The sequence below is a fragment of the Triticum urartu genome, chromosome 6 (assembly GCF_003073215.2).
Source record: "Triticum urartu cultivar G1812 chromosome 6, Tu2.1, whole genome shotgun sequence".
Classification (NCBI taxonomy): Eukaryota; Viridiplantae; Streptophyta; class Magnoliopsida; order Poales; family Poaceae; genus Triticum; species Triticum urartu.
Window position 1 is genome coordinate 507,002,259 of NC_053027.1, and position 20,250 is coordinate 507,022,508.

Sequence of the window (20,250 nt, forward strand, 5' to 3'; positions counted from 1 at the left end):
GCTCATTCAAATTTTCGTTCAAAATGAATGTTTTAAATTTCTGTAAATCATATATCTACCCAGTGCGGGTCTGGATAAAGATTAGCTTATTTGGGTCACATATTGGCAATTTCGTTGGCTCACTCAAAGATAAGGTTAAAAATTCAACATTTCAAGAAAATGAAAAATAAAATAGTAAATCATACAGGTACCTAGTAATGACTAGTCAATGCGCACGTGCAAACACACGTTAATATTTAGGCAATATATTAAGTGCATGCAGATATGAGGTATATTATTATTTGCGTGTTAATTCTATTATTAGCACTATATTTGGTATGAAATTAACTGCATGCTAAACATGTTGAACGCTCGACACTGAAGCAGTCTAGGTCGTTGGATTGACTTAGTTTGATTAGTTTGATGGCCGAGATCAGTTGGATCTGCCCATTTGGGTCTTTTTATATTAACTAGTCAATGTGTACGTGCAATGCACGTTAATTTGAAAACATATTAAATACATGTGGATATTAAGTAGGATATTATTTACGTGTTATTATGTGATTAGCACTTTATTTGGCATGAAATTAATTACACGCTAAACGTGTTGAGCGCTCGACATTGAAGCAATCTAGGTTGTTGAATTGACATGATTTGATAACAGAGATTAATTGGATCTGTCCCTTTGGGTCTTTTTATATTAGTATAGATTTGGAATTATTTTTTGCTCTTTTCAGCCACCAGTTTAAGAGGTATCGGTAAATTATATTGGTCGACTAGTGTGGCTTTGCACTTACAAGCAAGACCCATCCATGCATGAGGAATCATGTCAACGGAGCCAAATGATGAATTAGAGCTAGGTGCAACAGATTGCACCAATAAAGTATTTTGTGCAACAAACCTAAATAGTAGTCCCTCACCCCCACAATATAAGATAGAAGTTAAAAAATAGATATGAAGTCTTGTTTCCTATCACTATACATTAGTTTTTTTTGAAAGGGCCAAAGATCATATGTTGAGTGGTATAGACCCTTATGAAAACACCCCCGCCCAAAGATTTTCATGCATAGCAAAGCTCGTTATTGTCTCTAGGGCTTTGTCTCAACGGAGCAAACTTGTAAAACTCACGAGCTTGTATAACCAAGTGCATGAAAGTCATTGCACATCGATGTAGACGAGAAGACGTTGATGGGCACGGTTTGTATCGCAAACCATCGCCTTGGAGAATAAAACGCCGGAGAAGGCATGTAGGACATCCAGGCACGGCCAGACGAAACCGAAGAACACAAATCTTACATGCTCTCCAACGTGGATGAAGTTGATCCGTGTACAGCCATGTTGTCTGCTCCGTAAGACAACATAATATACTAACATGTAGACATATCGTCTTCCACACTAATCCCGGTGATACGAAGAGGCATCACTGGAATGAGGACAAGGAGCCCTTATTCCACGACGACGACAACACCGTCGTCTCGCCAACACCAATTGGAGGTAATCCCAAAATTAAATTCTAAACCTATTACCATCAAACCAAAGCCCTAGGGTCCCCACCCCTTCCCATCATCTGGGTGGCGACATACAGAGGGAGAGGGGGGCTCATTCTTACCTTAGAGTAGGGTAAATGGACCGCAGCATATCGCCTAGATCAGGAGCATGAGGAAGGAACGCTTCGAATCACTTTGTGTTGTAAAGGGGACCATATATCTTGACATTAGTGGTGAGCCAATGTATTCACTCCATTACAACTAAAACAAAAGTGCATGCATATGACCAGAAACTGAGACGTGCGGCATCACGATATGTTAGGTTACGTGGCTTGTAGAAGAGTTACGAGATTAAACACAAATTTAAACATTAATTAAGAAGAATAATTGGAGAATTTGCATGTTAAAAATACTCTTGTGTGGCGGAAAGGGGCCCGTGTCGCATCATTGTTCTTGCTTCGGATCATTATTTCCAATCTTAGTAAAATGAATGTGTTCCTATCAATTGCAATGCAGAGAGGGGGTGCTACGCGTCGGCCGGCGAATCTTTTCACGAGTCGTTGGATGTGGCACAATCCAACGGCTTAACATCTCCCTCTGCTTCACAACAGAGGTCTTGCTGCAGAAACATTTGCAACAAATGTTATGTTACAGAAAATATTTTTTGTAACATAGGTTGTGTTGCGGGATTTTTTTTTGCAACATAGTTGTTGTCACATATTTTTTTGGCAATAGAGGCTTTGTTGCCGTTGCAGTTTTTTTTGCAACAAAGCTGACGTTGCAAAAGCTTGTGTAAGTTGCAGTGGCCGTTTGCTGCTATCATTTTGCAATACTGCTGTTGTTGCAACATAAGGTAAAGGGGCACGTTGTAACGAACATCTGCGAGCGCGCGTGAGGATGCATGGGTCAAGGACGATCCAATGGCTGCGCGGGTGACGGAACTCTCCTTGCGATCAACCGACAGAGCATTAGGGTTTCCCATTACCATGACTACCCTGCAAAAAAAATGTGGCAACTGCAAAACCCAAGTTAAATACAAGATCAAACATTTGACACATCTACTTGATTATCCTTGATGCCCTAGATGTTTGGCCGGTAGTTTGGTGGTTCTGCGGCGGCGGGGCGCATGTATCCTGATCGGTACTAGATCTGGGACTGCAATGTGGGATGTGGTTGTGAAAGTGCAACTATCCCTAGGTGGTTTTGGTAATTCATAACAACATATAGCTCATTGAGCTAATACTATTCCAAGATAATTATTTCAGGAAAGCTCAATGATTGGCATGGCACGGATATGAAAGTGGAACCCTCAAAATGCTAAGGACAAAGGATTGGCTCAAGCTCAAAAGCTCAAGACTCTTCATTTTATATTTTAGTGATCCAAGATCACATTGAGTCTTTAGGAAAAGCCAATACTATTAAGGAGGGATGAGGTGTTGCTTAATGAGCCTCTTGCTTCATGTGCTTAATGATATGCTCCAAAATCCTCAACTAATTTCCCATATCCACATATGACCTAAACTCTAAGCCAAACTCGGTCCTACCGATTCTTCCTATCCGGCGCCACCGAGTTTCACTTGTCATTAGCCACTGCCAAACCCTAGCAATTCGGTCCTACCGATAAGGATCTCGGTCTCACCGAGATGGGGTTGCAAACTCTCTGTTTCCCTTTCGTAACTTTTCGGTCCCACCGAAAGAGCGAATCGGTCCCACCCGAGATTGCAATGTAAACTCAGTGTTTCCCCTTTGTAACTTTTCGGTCTCACCGAGTTCCACTCGGTCTCACCGAAAGAGCAAATCGGTCCCACCGAGTTTGCCTGACCAACTCTCTGGTTAGCTAATTACCAAATTCGGTCTCACCGAGTTTGTGTAATCGGTCTCACCGAGATTACGTTATGCCCAAACCCTAACCGAATCGGTCCTACCGAGTTGCATGTCAGTCCCACCGAAATTCCTAACGGTCACTAGGTTTACTATTTCGGTCAGACCGAGTTTATTGATTCGGTCCCACCGAGATTGGAAATACTGTGTAACGATTGGATTTTGTGTGGAGGCTATATATACCCCTCCACCTCCTTCTCATTAAGAGAGAGAGCCATCAGAACACACATACCATTCCTACTCATATGTTCTGAGAGAGAACCACCTACTCATGTGTTGAGATCAAGACATTCCATTCCTACCATATGAATCTTGATCTCTAGCCTTCCCAAGTTGCTTTCCACTCAAATCTTCTTTCCACCAAATCCAAATCCTATGAGAGAGAGTTGAGTGTTGGGGAGACTATCATTTGAAGCACAAGAGCAAGGAGTTCATTACCTACACACCATTTGTTACTTCTTGGAGAGTGGTGTCTCCTAGATTGGCTAGGTGTCACTTGGGAGCCTCCGACAAGATTGTGGAGTTGAACCAAGGAGTTTGTAAGGGCAAGGAGATCGCCTACTTCGTGAAGATCTACCGCTAGTGAGGCAAGTCCTTCGTGGGGATGGCCATGGTGGGATAGACAAGGTTGTTTCTTCATGGACCCTTTGTGGGTGGTTGCTTCTTAGTGGACCCTTCGTGGGTGGAGCCCTGTGTGGACTCGCGCAACCGTTACCCTTGGGTGGAGCCCTGTGTGGACTCGCGCAACCGTTACCCTTCGTGGGTTGAAGTCTCCATCAACGTGGATGTAGGATAGCACCACCTATCTGAACCACGGGAAAAACATCCGTGTCTCCAATTGCGTTTGAAATCTCCAAACCCTTCCCTTTACTTTCTTGCAAGTTGCATGCTTTACTTTCCGCTGCCTATATACTCTTTGCATGCTTGCTTGAATTATGTGATGATTGCTTGACTTGTCCTAAATTAGCTAAAATCTGCCAAGAACTAAAATTGGGAAAAGGTTAAGTTTTTATTTGGTCAAGTAGTCTAATCACCCCCCTCTAGACATACTTTCGATCCTACAAGTGATATCAGAGCTTTGGTCTCCATTTGCTTGATCTCCATAGCTTTTGGTGGTCATAGCCTTGGTTTCACAACCTAGGAGAGTATGGCGTCTAGCGAGGGAAATTATCACCGTAGAGGTCCTTACTTTGATGGTACTAATTTTGCTAGTTGGAAGTATAAAATGAAAATGCATATTCTTGGACATAACCCCATCGTTTGGGCTATTGTGTGTGTTGGTTTGCAAGGTGACTTTTTTGATGGGAGAGAACCAAACCGTGAAGCTACCGCGGATGAGTTGAAGATGTTGCAATATAATGCTCAAGCTTGTGATATTCTCTTCAACGGATTGTGCCCCGAAGAATTCAACAAAATCAGCCGCCTTGAGAGTGCAAAGGAAATTTGGGACACTTTGATTGATATGCACGAAGGTACCGACTCTGTCAAGGAATCCAAGTTGGATGTGCTTCAAAGCCAACTTGACAAGTTCAAGATGAAGGATGGTGAAGGTGTCGCTGAAATGTACTCTAGACTTGCTCTCATCACAAATGAGATTGCCGGCTTATGAAGTGAAGAGATGACCGATAGATTCATCATCAAGAAGATCCTAAGAGCCTTGGATGGAAAATATGATACCGTGTGCACATTGATCCAAATGATGCCCAATTACAAAGATCTCAAGCCAACAGAGGTGATTGGAAGAATTGTTGCTCATGAGATGTCACTTAAGGATAAACAGGAACTTCACAACAAATCAAGTGGTGCCTATAAAGCCTCATGTGAAGCCCCTACATCATCAAGTGAGAAACAAGACTTCAACGAAGAATTGAGCTTAATGGTGAAGAACTTCAACAAGTTCTACAAGAGTAGAAGCAAAGATAGAAGCTCCAAGTCAAGGTCCTACAATGACAAAAGATCTTCTAGTCGAGAGCGAAACTGTTACAATTGTGGAAGACCCGGACACTATTCCAATGAGTGTACAGCTCCCTACAAGAGAAGAGAAGATTCTCCAAAAAAAAGAAGCAAAGGATCACCACCAAGAGAGAGAAGGAGTAGAGATGATCGTTATGAACGAAGATACTCACGGAGAAGCAAGGATTCGGAAAGGAAGGAAAAATCATCAAGGAGTTACACAAGACGAAGACATCAAGCTCATGTTGGTTAATGGGTATCCAGCTCCGACTCCGACAGCCACTCCGAGAGAAGTTTTCACTCCGACTCCGAAGATACTCAAGATGAAGGTGTTGCCGATCTAGCACTTGTGTCAACCAACTCCTACGACATATTTGACTCACCAAATGAAGGAATTGGAAGATGCTTCATGGCCAAAGGTCCTAAGGTAACACACCCTGAGTATATTGATTTCAATAGTGATGAAGATGACTTGTTAGGTGATGATTTGCTTGATGACAACTCTAGTGATGAATACTATGATGAAAGACCAATTAATCATGCTAATCAAGATAAAACGAATGACAATGATAAGGAGAAGATTGAGGCTCTAACTAAAGAACTAAAAACTCTTAAGTTAGCTCATGATACTATCTTCGAAGATCATCAAGAACTTTTAAGAGCTCATGAGAAACTACCTTTGAAAAGCTCAATCTTGAGCAAGAGCATGAGTTCTTAAAGGAAATCAATGATGATCTTTGCAAGAAAAGTTCTTCTTACATTGCCAAGCGTTTACTCTTATCCACTTACATGCCTCAAGTCAAGTCTAACAAGAAAGATTCTTCCTCTAGTAGTAACAATGATCATGCTAAATCCAATATTGTTGCTTCTAGTAGTTCTCTTGATTCCACTAATGATTCTCTCAGCCAAGTTACACTTGAGCAAGAAAATAGCTTATTGAAGGGAATTATAGAGAAAGGAGTGTACAAAAGCCTTGCCGGGAGTAAGCAATTCGAGGAAATTGTGCGCAAGCAAGGAATGCACCGGAAGAATCAAGGTGTTGGTTTTGAACGAAAGTTCAATGCCAATGGAGTTGAATGGGAAGAAGATCAATACCCCAAGACAAAGTTTGTCCCTCAACAAGAGAAGTATACTTCTTTCAAGGGGACACAAGCTCAAGATGATCTTCCACCACAAGACTACGAGCAAAAAGGCAAGGACAAGCTTCAAGAGAAAATTGATGCATTTGAAGAAGCTCCAAAGACCTTAGTCAAGTGGATTCCCAAGACTACTTCAAGTTCCACTTCATCAAGTAAGACTACAACTCCAAGGATTCCCATCAAGATGATGTGGATCCAAAAGAAGAAGAACTAGAAAGTTCTTGAGGGTGACTCCGCCAACATACTTCACTCTTATCATTTTGGCAAGAACAAGTGCAATCAACTTCCACATTTTGCACTAGTTCAAGGAGTCACAAACCCTCTTGTTGGTAAGACAAGGGACAAGGTAACCTAAAAGTTTTCATGGACATCATCTTTTGTGAACATCACTCTATGTCTATGGATATCCTTGTTTGTTCCTTGTGGGACTAACCCATGTAGGTATTGAAAGTGCAATTCACTCATATGGATAGCTCCAAGAGATCTACATCAACATTGAGCATCCACATCTTCAATATCTACATGAAGTCATCATCGACAAAACCCAAGGTTAGTTCGTCCCTTTTAGGGGGATATCACATCTAGGGGGAGCTTTACTCTAAGACTTGAGCTAAAGCAACTCTAAAGATGTGAACAAATCAATGCTTTATGTAAAAGTGGTAACCCCACTTGAGCTTAAACGATGAGTATGACCTATGATCAAGTGTTCTCACTTGACTCCTAAGTCAATATACTCATATATAGATGACCTAGTCATCGCAAATTGCTTGATAGATGCTAGAATTGGTTGTGCATGCCTTGCCACATATTTCATTTGCCATCTTATTGTGTGAGCATGCTGGTTGCATAATTTACTCATTCGAGAACATCCACTTGTTGTTTTTGATTGTTTGGTTTTATCTTCTTTTGCCAAGTGGATGGACAAGAATGCTTAAGAACCTCCTCTAGCTATCTATGCTTTTCTCGTCTCAAACTCCATTCATGCTGCATCACAAAATTTGATCAAGTCAGATTCGAACCACTCTGTGTGAGGAGCGCTCGGAGTCCCCGATTCGTCATAGACTTAAACTTCCAAAACCTCTTTATGATTCTCGGTCTGACCGATACTCCACTTTCGGTCCTACCGAGATCATTAAGTTGATCTAGGTTTTCGATCTCGGTGCAACCGATTTGAACCTTTCGGTCACACCGAGTTTCAGTAACTGCACGCAGTTATGAATCTCGGTGCCACCGAGTTGTTCCACTCGGTCACACCGACAGGGTCGGGCTATATATAGTCACGGGCAAAATTTAGAAATTTCTCCGAACCCCTTCGCCCGCGCGATAGCCTGCTCTGCCCTTGAGGTCTCCGGATCGTCTTCTCGCCGCCAGCAGCCTCCAGTCGCTGGTCTCCATCACCGTCAACGGGAATTCTGCCCCGCCGTTGCCGCCGTAGCAAGTCCACACCGAACTAGGGTATGGACTTGATCTTTGTGCTATTCCTCAATCTGATTCCTAGCACATTGTGATCATATTGTTTCTAGCCACGTTTGATAAACTTCTATCCAGTCAAAGCGCTCATAGGTTAGGTTTGATTCGAAAATTCTAGGTTTAGGTTTCCGCCGAAACCATCTCGGACCCACCGAGTTGAAAAACTCGGTCCCACCGATTTGGCTTATGCCATTGCACAAGTGAGACTCGGTCTGACCGAGAATTACTTATCGGTGTGACCGATTTTTGAACTCAGTGAAACCCTAGCAGTCTCGGTGCCACCGAACTGTGACTCGGTCCTACCGAGTTCACTAGTTTAGGTTCCAAAACTGCTTCGGTATCACCGAGTTTGAAAATCGGTAGATCCGAGATGATTTCAGTGGGAAACTAAAACTAAGTTTTTGGATAATTCTTTTTGCAAAAATCTCTGCATTTTGTGATGCTCATCCACTCTATCTCTCTATAATCTACTCACAGGGTCAGCAGTCAGTTTACAGCATGTCAGACCAGAGTGATAGCCAGAATCTGTCAGAGCAGCAAGTGGTCATGAGTGAGGGCACTAGTCCCTCCAGTTCATCTGATGAAGGCAGCAGGAGCACTCCTAGCAATTTGCCAAAGGCTGCCACAAGACAAAGGAAGAAGAAAACTTCAGACTCTGAAGATGATGACTATGTGGCAGAGGAAGAGGCCACTTCCAAGAGAGTTGAGCCAGCTCAAGGCACAAAGCCAGGGCTGAAAATCAAAAGGCCAGCAGGCAGGCAGCCCATGTCAAAGGCAAGAGCCTCAACTGATAAGCCCACTCCCTAAGAGCCAGTTGCTGCAGAAGGCAAGAAGAGAAAGGAAAGGGTAAAGAAGACTGTTGCTAGAGTACTTGGCAAAGCTTCCATCATGGAAGAGGAAGAAGAAGAGGCAGCTGCACCAGCGCCCAAGGCACCCAAACTAATGGGAGATGCCATAAAATCAGGGGGAGCTGCTTCCAAGGCCAAGCCAGCTCCAAAGCCAAAGCCCAAGAGGAACACACGGAGCATTCCTGCAGCTGAGAAGAACAAGGCCCTAGTGCCTGAGACTGTTGCTGAGGATGAGGAAGAGAATGTCCTTCGGAAGTTCAAGCCCAAGATCCGAGACCACAACGATGCTCATCCTGTGGCTGAGGATATGAAGCTCAGGAGAGACTCAGGGCTCAGGAAGTGGAGAGAAGCAGATCCATATGCTTCTAGGAGAAGGACTGCAGTGGACTACAGGTTTCATACCAAGGAGCAGCAGGATTTCTATGAGACTGTGCTGCTCGATAAGAAGCCCATTGTCTGTGATATGCGATGGGTTGATTGGACATATATCAAGGAGAATGAGGAGTACTACCCAGGAGTATTTGACAGCTTTAGTGCTTGTGGAGTAGCTGACTTTGTTGGGCAGAAGCTCACAAAGTGGAACGAGGAGCTAATCATGCAATTCTACTCCACGGCACACTTTCATCCAGATGGGAGGATCACATGGATGTCTGAGGGTACAAGGTACCAATCTACAGTGGCTGAGTGGGCACAGATCATTAATGCCCCAGAAGAGCAAGATGAGGACTTGGATATCTATGCCAAGAAAAAGATGGACCACAACTCCATGTCCAACATGTACAAGGAGATTCCGAATGAAGCACTTGACACATTCAAGTTTGGCTCAGTGCATTATCTGCTATCAGGATTGCCTACGATCAACTGGATCCTTAGGCACACCCTTCTGCCCAAGTCTGGAGATCACAAGATGATCAGAGGCCATGCTATCAACTTGCTACATGTGTTTGATGTGCCTCAGAAATTCAAAGTCATGAGCCTCATAGTGGAAACAATTAAGAGGACTGCAGCAGATCAAAAGAGGAGCTGTGGATATGCCCCTCAGATTCAGGAGCTCATCAACTCCAAGATGGGCACGGGCGTATATTTGTTGGATAAGGAACACCTGTCCATCCGTCCAGATTTCGAGGACAATGAAGTTATTATGACTGAGAACGAGCCATCATCTGCCCAAGCATTTGCAAAGAAGGAGAAGGCGAAGAAGGAGAAAGCTGCCAGGATGCCTACTCAAGCGGAGGCATCTGATTACTTCTTGAAGACCAAACAAGAGCAGCTTGGTTACTTGATTGCATCCACGCTGAGAATTGAGCAAAGTCTGGCCAACCTCACTAAGAATTAGCAGAGCCTAGAGAGGATCATGGAACAGAAGTTCTATGACTTGGATGTCAAAGTAACGGAAGTTCAGTCTGCAGTGGAGCAGTTCCAGGAGGACATGAATGAGAGGAGAGGCAGGACCACGACTCATGCTTTTTCTAGAGTGCCACGAGGCCCGAGGTCGTCTGCCGTGCCAGTTGCTGACACTAGAGCCACTACTTCAGCACCAGCTACAGCCTCAGCTCCAGCATCTACTTCAGCTCCAACTCCAGCGACTACTTCAGCATCTACAGAAGCCTTCGTCCTTGGAGTGATCCGGACTCCACCACCACCTGAAGATCAAGCCTGAGCGTCGATCTAGTGCTATGCATTTTCTAGGAACTTTTTGGTAACTTGTTGCCAAAGGGGGAGAAGATGTATAGATCATAGGCTTCGAGAGAGAGAGTGTTGCTTTTCTCTCTTACTTTATTTGGTGGTTTTTCGAACTTTTTCTGCTTTTGAGTGCTTGATACTACATCATTATTTGTGAGACATTGATGATCATGTGTTTGATCATAAGCTACACTTAATGCTTGCTTAATGCCATTGTCTTATCCTATCTTATGTGATCATTCACTATTCTTGGTGATGAGCGCATGTATTTCATTCTTATCATTCTGAGCGCTCCACCAAGATATATGTGACATGGAAGAGTAACCCATGATTCTAACTCTTTGTGCATTTGCAGTCCAAAGCAAATTTTAAATATGCACAAATTTAGGGGGAGCTCTTACTTATCACATACTTCTCAAAGCGACGATATAATTCATGCTTATTATCATTTGTCGAAGCTTTGATCTATATGTTGTCATCAATTACCAAAAAGGGGGAGATTGAAAGTGCAACTATCCCTAGGTGGTTTTGGTAATTCATAACAACATATAGCTCATTGAGCTAATACTATTCCAAGATAATTATTTCAGGAAAGCTCAATGATTGGCATGGCACGGATATGAAAGTGGAACCCTCAAAATGCTAAGGACAAAGGATTGGCTCAAGCTCAAAAGCTCAAGACTCTTCATTTTATATTTTAGTGATCCAAGATCACATTGAGTCTTTAGGAAAAGCCAATACTATTAAGGAGGGATGAGGTGTTGCTTAATGAGCCTCTTGCTTCTTGTGCTTAATGATATGCTCCAAAATCCTCAACTACTTTCCCATATCCACATATGACCTAAACTCTAAGCCAAACTCGGTCCTACCGATTCTTCCTATCCGGCGCCACCGAGTTTCACTTGTCATTAGCCACTGGCCAAACCCTAGCAATTCGGTCCTACCGATAAGGATCTCGGTCTCACCGAGATGGGGTTGCAAACTCTCTGTTTCCCTTTCGTAACTTTTCGGTCCCACCGAAAGAGCGAATCGGTCCCACAGAGATTGCAATGTAAACTCAGTGTTTCCCCTTTGTAACTTTTCGGTCTCACCGAGTTCCACTCGGTCACCACCTGAAGATCAAGCCTGAGCGTCGATCTAGTGCTATACATTTTCTAGGAACTTTTTGGTAACTTGTTGCCAAAGGGGGAGAAGATGTATAGATCATAGGCTTCGAGAGAGAGTGTGTTGCTTTTCTCTCTTGCTTTATTTGGTGGTTGTAAAACTGTGTAACGATTGGATTTTGTGTGGAGGCTATATATACCCCTCCACCTCCTTCTCATTAAGAGAGAGATGTTTGATCATAAGCTACACTTAATGTTGCTTAATGCCATTGTCTTATCCTATCTTATGTGATCATTCACTATTCTTGGTGATGAGCGCATGTATTTCATTCTTATCATTCTGAGCGCTCCACCAAGATATATGTGACATGGAAGAGTAACCCATGATTCTAACTCTTTGTGCATTTGCAGTCCAAAGCAAATTTTAAATATGCACAAATTTAGGGGGAGCTCTTACTTATCACATACTTCTCAAAGCGACGATATACTTCATGCTTATTATCATTTGTCGAAGCTTTGATCTATATGTTGTCATCAATTACCAAAAAGGGGGAGATTGAAAGTGCAACTATCCCTAGGTGTTTTGGTAATTCATAACAACATATAGCTCATTGAGCTAATACTATTCCAAGATATTATTTCAGGAAAGCTCAATGATTGGCATGGCACGGATATGAAAGTGGAACCCTCAAAATGCTAAGGACAAAGGATTGGCTCAAGCTCAAAAGCTCAAGACTCTTCATTTTATATTTTAGTGATCCAAGATCACATTGAGTCTTTAGGAAAAGCCAATACTATTAAGGAGGGATGAGGTGTTGCTTAATGAGCCTCTTGCTTCTTGTGCTTAATGATATGCTCCAAAATCCTCAACTACTTTCCCATATCCACATATGACCTAAACTCTAAGCCAAACTCGGTCCTACCGATTCTTCCTATCCGGCGCCACCGAGTTTCACTTGTCATTAGCCACTGCCAAACCCTAGCAATTCGGTCCTACCGATAAGGATCTCGGTCTCACCGAGATGGGGTTGCAAACTCTCTGTTTCCCTTTCGTAACTTTTCGGTCCCACCGAAAGAGCGAATCGGTCCCACCGAGATTGCAATGTAAACTCAGTGTTTCCCCTTTGTAACTTTTCGGTCTCACCGAGTTCCACTCGGTCTCACCGAAAGAGCAAATCGGTCCCAACGAGTTTGCCTGACCAACTCTCTGGTTAGCTAATTACCAAATTCGGTCTCACCGAGTTTGTGTAATCGGTCTCACCGAGATTACGTTATGCCCAAACCCTAACCGAATCGGTTCTACCGAGTTGCATGTCAGTCCCACCGAAATTCCTAACGGTCACTAGGTTTACTACTTCGGTCAGACCGAGTTTATTTATTCGGTCCCACCGAGATTGGAAAACTGTGTAACGATTGGATTTTGTGTGGAGGCTATATATACCCCTCCACCTCCTTCTCATTAAGAGAGAGAGCCATCAGAACACACATACCATTCCTACTCATATGTTCTGAGAGAGAACCACCTACTCATGTGTTGAGATCAAGACATTCCATTCCTACCATATGAATCTTGATCTCTAGCCTTCCCAAGTTGCTTTCCACTCAAATCTTCTTTCCACCAAATCCAAATCCTATGAGAGAGAGTTGAGTGTTGGGGAGACTATCATTTGAAGCACAAGAGCAAGGAGTTCATTACCTACACACCATTTGTTACTTCTTGGAGAGTGGTGTCTCCTAAATTGGCTAGGTGTCACTTGGGAGCCTCCGACAAGATTGTGGAGTTGAACCAAGGAGTTTGTAAGGGCAAGGAGATCGCCTACTTCATGAAGATCTACCGCTAATGAGGCAAGTCCTGTGTGGGCGATGACCATGGTGGGATAGACAAGGTTGCTTCTTCGTGGACCCTTTGTGGGTGGTTGCTTCTTCGTGGACCCTTCGTGGGTGGAGCCCTGTGTGGACTCGCGCAACCGTTACCCTTGGGTGGAGCCCTGTGTGGACTCGCGCAATCGTTATCCTTCGTGGGTTGAAGTCTCCATCAATTGTATGCATCGCCCTTATGTAGAAGCCAGGGTCATCCTCCCTTTTGAAAAAAGAAAATAAATGTGAAATCTAAACCGTACTCCCTTTGTTCAGGTGCATAGCGCATATATCGAAAGGGTGCATAGGAGTCATCATTGCAAGAGCATGTACATAAGCAGGCTATAAGGCCTAAAATATTATATCCTTATTTAGTTGGAGGAGAAAGAAGAGAAGCGGGTTGTAAATTAGTAGCCAGCTGCAGCACGAGACCCAAGATGTTTTGTGAGATTGCGAGATGGGCCAACTGTGAATAAAATAGTACTCCCTCCGTCGGGTGAAGAGTATACATGTAGCTTCAAAATTTGTCCACAAAAAGTGTACTTCTATCTTTTCAATGCACTTTAAAGTATGAAAAAGTACTTTTCTCTCATCATACAGTAATCAAGACCAATAGCAATCTACACATGGTCTTCTTAATTTCTATAGGCACTTAGCTCATTGGGGGTTGGGTAATTAAAGAGAAGAGAGATGGTGGTTTGCACCTTTTTAATGCATTTTTTACTCAAGTTCATAATTTGTCTTAAAATGTCTAGATATACACTCTTCACCGGACGGAGGGAGTACACACTTAAAAATTACTATTGTACAAGCCGGCTATTAGGTTGGTTCTAGATGACAAGACAACTCCTTATAGCCGATAGTTGGTTGTATTATTAACCATGCTCTAATGGATTTTCGGTTTATTATCCTCCATCCAATCACCACGTATCTAGGTTGAGGTTGTGATGCAGTTTTTTACTAGATGCCTATGCATCTAGACGGATGGAGTACAAGGTGTGTCTAACAAGGTCACCGTGGTCCCAATTCTCCCCACGAGTTCTGGAATTTCAAATCCAAATTCGAAAAGAAGTGTGGCTCATTTCCCGCCTAAAACCTGTACAGGCTAGCATTCAAGGCGCCATCCTTGGAGACAATCCTACCGCGGAAGGGTGTCATTAAAGTCAGGATCATTGTACACTTCGGGCGCCATACTTTACCTCAACTCTACGTTTGTTCTGTGTACGTATTTTATTCAGATATATACTACCATTGCAAAACACGTACAGTAGGAAGAAAAGGCTACTCCGTCCGTTGCCATCCGACGAAGTGAAAACATACATCAAATCCAGGAAGAAGAAAAAAATCCGTATCCAAGCGAAGCGAAGCGCGCGCAATCATCAGCTGAAAATAGATTTCCAACCAGCCGCCAACCAACTTCAGAAACAGAAAGCCACCGACCGAAAAACGAACAAAGGTGGTAGTAAAAGCGAAAGGCAGGAGGCGCAAAAGAAAAGAGGAACCAGACCGACCGTCCATTCCATTCCCAGACGACCACAAGTCCACACCGCAGCCGCGCCCAGAGGACGCGGAGGAGGAGCGGGGGACATCACATCCCAGCACAGAGATTCAAAGCACAGTGCGGGCTTAATGGGCGCCCCGCCTCACCGTCACGCGTATCTGCATGCGGTGGCGGAGCACTGTGGCCGCTGACACGCGCACGTTGCATGCCACCCACAGCACACCCACCACCGCTTCCGTGTGGGCGGAGCAACCGGGGCGTACGTATGTGCGCGTGTATCTCGCTGTCTTTATGACGCCTCCGTGTGTCTGCGTCTGTGTGCCGTAGCGCCGGTGGAGAAAGCCGGAATCAATGGCCGGCGAGGCCTGCCGATGGCTGTCCGTCCCGTCGCGTGCTAGCTGAACAACCGCGGCGCGCTGGCGATGGCCCCCGTCCCTCCCCGTGCTAAGCTAAACAAACAGCCGGGCCGCGGCGTGCCATGAATATAATGGTGTCGGCGGTGGTGATCAGGACTATTCGAGTGAAACCTCGCGTGCCGCACATGCCGACGGGTTACCCTGTCGCCGTGTCGATTAGCAGCATGCCATGGCATGAGTGAGTTCCCTTCCCACGGCGCTCATTTGGGTCACATGCCGTGTCTGTGGCTTGGCATGCAGAGATTTCTGGCTGTTGGGTGAATTTGGCAAGAAAATGACACGGCATCAACCGAATCCGAAGATTTCTTCGACATGTACGTCGGGCATTTTCCGAACTCATGTATAGGATGTTTGGCCGTGACATATCTGAATTTCACATTCGTTGTCATTCCCGGACGGTCCCGGCCATACGTTGCCATCATTTGTCCGAGAAACAAAACGTTGCCATCACGATCTGGAACGTAGGGCGCGCTCACGGGCGTGGGCATAATGTAGGGCACGAGCCATGTGTGCCTGGCGGCCAAATCACTCAATGAGAAGCATACAACATCATCCTTCCTCGCCATGCAGCATGAACCTGCTCCATTTCCTTATTTTGGCGGGAACAGCATCGAGAACACCACCATTTCTGTGAGCCACGGCACTCGAGTACCCGACGGACAGCAATCGGAAGAATCCAATGGTTAGAAGGCGGCTTCGCTTTTGTTGACTGTTCCCGGTCAAGAATTGACGGCCAGAAATCGTGGCCTGGGAACCTGCAGCCTAGTAGCAGAACCAGATTCCTGACCGTAGCATAGGCGTGCACTTTGTAGAGCCCAAGGCCTCGAGCGGCATGGGCACATGGCAGCGCCGGTCAGGAGCCGCAATGGGCACGGGTCCTCCGGAGCGCATGCTTGACGCCTGTATCGTCGCACAAGGAAAAGGAATCCTAGGTTTATGCTTTGCACTTTACTCCCTCCATTCCAAAATATAATGCGTCCGCGCTTTTCGAGATCTAACTTTGACCATAAATTTAACCAACGAGACCAACTGTGGCGGGAGAAAAAAATATATAATTGAAAACTTTTTTCGAATACGAATTCACTGATATAATTTTTGCTCCCGCCGCAATCGGTCTTGATAGTTAAATTTACGGTCAAAGTTGAAGCACGGGGATAAATTTACGGTCAAAGTTGAAGCACGGGGATAGAGGAAGCACTACATTGTGGAATGGAGGGAGTAGAAAAATAGTGCAAGCGAGCTGGAACTGGTACGAATTTTCTAACGGGAGAAGTAGTGTCACCGTTCACTTGTGACATTTCGAAGCTGACATTCGCCATGGCCCATGGATGCAACATTTGTTGGCAAGAGCCAATAATCTGCTTGCTGGTAGGTAATTGTATCCACATTAAGATTGTAATAGGAGAAAAATCCTAGGTATGCCTTGCATTCCAGAAAAAAAATGCTATGCGGCTCGCATGTCATCGAGTGGCATCATGGTCCTAACGACACCGCCGTGTAAAGCCAACTCCACCGCGCGACCCTAAACGAACGTCCGTTTTGTCCGGATTCTGCCCGTTTGGGTAGCGATTTGGGGTCGTGTTCGGGCGTGTCCTGGGATGCGATGGCCGTGCGCCCACCGCGCGGACGCATCCTTTTGCCCTATCCTCCGTCATGGCCAAAAATGCCCAAATTTTCATCAAAACTAGTTTACAACCCAAATATTTGTCTGAAAATTAAAATAGTTTTACAACCCAATTGAAATTGTCTTTAATAAAATATTTTTACAACCAAATCAAAATTGTCTTGACTAAACATAAAATGGGCCAATACATCTATTGGTTGCCAATGTGATCCCACACGTGCTCAACCAAGTCATTTTGAAGATTCAAATGAGAGTGCCAATCACGCATCTCACGATGGAATTGAGCAAACTGTTCAAATGTGGCCGGGTCTTGGTGCAGGGGCTCAATATTTTCACCTTGATAGTCAAATCATTGGTCGAAGATACTCTCATCACGCTCGTCCTCGACGATCATGTTGTGCATGATCACACAAGCAGTTATCACCTCCCAAAGCTTCCTTTCATCCCATGACAGTGCAGGGTTTTGAACGATACCCCACCGAGATTGAAGCACACCAAAAGCACGTTCCACATCCTTTCTAACACTCGTTTGCATTTGGGCAAATCTCTTTCTCTTCTCACCTTGGGGTTTCGAGATTGTCTTCACAAAAGTTGACCACTGAGGATATATACCATCTGCTAGATAGTATCCCTTGTTGTAATGGTGGTCGTTGATCTCAAAGTTGACAGGTGGGGAGTGGTCTTCTGCAAGCCTCGCGAAGACTGGAGAATGCTACAGCACGTTGATATCATTGTGAGAACCTGCCATGCCGAAGAAAGAATGCCATGTCCAAAGATCCTGTGATGCCACCGCTTCTAATATGACAGTGCACGCCTTGACATGCCCTTTGTACTGGCCCTGCCAAGCAAATGGACAGTTCTTCCACTCCCAGTGCATACAATCTATGCTGCCAAGCATGCTTGGAAAGCCTCTAGCTGCGTTGGTCGCCAACAATCTCTCTGTATCAGCGGCAGTTGGCTGCCTCAAGTACTCTGGGCCAAACACCTCGATCACAGCCTGTCAAAACTTGTACATTGACATCAGACATGTTGTCTCATTCATACGCACATACTCATCCACCAGATCGTCTGGAATTCCATATGCAAGCATGCGGATGGCCGCGGTGCATTTCTGGTAAGAGGAGAATCCAAGCTTACCAAGGGCATCCGTCTTGCACTCGAAGTATGGGTCATGAACAACCACTCCCTCTCGGATACGATTGAACACATGCCTTGCCATTCAAAAACGGTGACGGAATTTATCCGGCTTGAAGAGCGGGGTGTTGGCAAAGTAATCGGCATAGAGCAGGGCGTGCCCTCTCTCCCTGTTGCGGTTCAGGTTGGGAGCACGGCCAGGGAGTGACCCCCTGTACCAAGGAAGCTGCCGTTGAATGTGGTCGTGAACGACCAGTGCAGCCACCACAATATCTTCATCATCCGACGACGAATCGTCCGATGAACAAAGAAAGTGATGGAAGAAAAACTCGTCTCCACTGTCCATACCTTTGTGGGCAAAATGCCGAACACCTTGCGGGCATGGTGGCGAAGATCACCTCGACGCAGCAAGGGTGGTTGCCGGCCGGCTACTGGCCGCTGTGGAGCTCTCGTCGGGAGCTGCCGAGGACGGCGTGCTGCGGATTTTTTTCAAAACTATCATGTTTTTTGTAGCAATTTCGAAAACTATAGCGTAGAATAAAAAAAACGCAAAACTAGTAGCCCGTCGGCCAGGAGTGGGCCGAAAAGGGAGTTTTCGGCCAGGCCATGGCCGAAGTAGGCTTTTCGGCCGCGCTTGGGCCGAAAACTCGCTGTTGGCGGGGGCCTGGCCGAAAATAGTAGCTTCGGCTGCTAGGCGGCCGAACTGGGCCGTTTTCGGCCCACCGGTGACCGAAGCTGGCCTTTTCGGCCAGGCTTCGACCGAAGACCTTTTCGGCCAGGTCTAGGCCGAAAAGGTGCGGATAAGCACCCGTTCGCCCCTGCACTGTGCTCTGTTCTTCGTTTCCCTTTCTCTCTCTCAGTTCTTCTCTGTAGAACTCCCCCCCGCGCCGATCTCCTCCATTTGCAACACATTTGCAAATCCAACCCACAGAATCGGTAGATCATAGCAATCCCCACCGGCCTACGGTGTTATTTTTTGCTATGGGATAATTTTTGATGTGTTTGGGGAGGAGTAGCCATGGTGGGGAGGAGGAGCCATGGTGGAGAGGAGGACGGGTAGCAGCAGCTGCAGAGGAGGAGGTGGTGAGGAGGAGGAGGTGGTGAGGAGGAGGAGCAGGTTGGGGGCTGACCGGAGTTGAACCTCCGGTCGTCGGGGGCGGCGTTATCGTTCTCCGGTGGTGCAAGCAAGAAGCGGACACACACTTCGAAGGTATAATCACGTCGTCACAAATATTATGTAAATATTAGCGCATAGTTCGTGTAGCGGATAATATTAGTGTTCGTTGTGAATTTCAGTGTAAATTTAATTTAGGAGGCATTTTAGCGCATAGTTCGTGTAGCGGATAATATTAGTGTATATCGTGAATTTTAGTGTTAATATATTTTTGGAGGCATTTTAGCGCATAGTTCGTGTAGCGGATAATATTAGTGTATATTGTGATTAATATAGTTTAGTTAGTGTATATAAGTCATATTGTGAATTTTAGTGTTAATATATTTTTGGAGGCATTTTAGCGCATAGTTCGTTGTGATTAATGAGAAGATGACAATGTCTGACAGGTGAAAATGTCTGAATCAGTAAATCTGAATGTTTACTACGGCGCTGGTAATGTTCGATATAATGAGTTGGGGGTTGATCTTAGCGAGTTTAAAAATGGCATCATGACACTAGCAGACCCGGACAGACTGGACATTAGACAATTGAAGTACTGGTTGACAACTAGTTTCGGGCTGGATCCTGAAGTATGTTCCGTCAGTATTCATGCATTGTGGACCAAATCTTGTAAAAATGTCAAGTGGGAGTTGATGCCGGTAGATAGGAGCCAACATTGGTTGTCCCTGTTAAGACGCTGCCGAGACCGAAGAATCCACCCATATGCACTTGTGCAACCTGTGCCGAAGGAGGAGAATACCGTACAACTCCACAGGGGGTATGAACCCGGCCAAGGCAGTGAAGTGGCTAACGAGATTGTTTTATCCGGGTCACAACCATAAGATGTGGATGGTAGCCAACCCGAGAAACAGTCAGACTACGTGCCACACAATGTTTGTGGTCCTGATACTGGGCAGAGTAGCCATTCGATAATATTAGCTGGTTCTGGTTTTGCTGATGGAGATGAGGAAGGGGATGAAATGCAGAGGGTGATGGAGGAAGAGGACGAGGACGGATTGGTG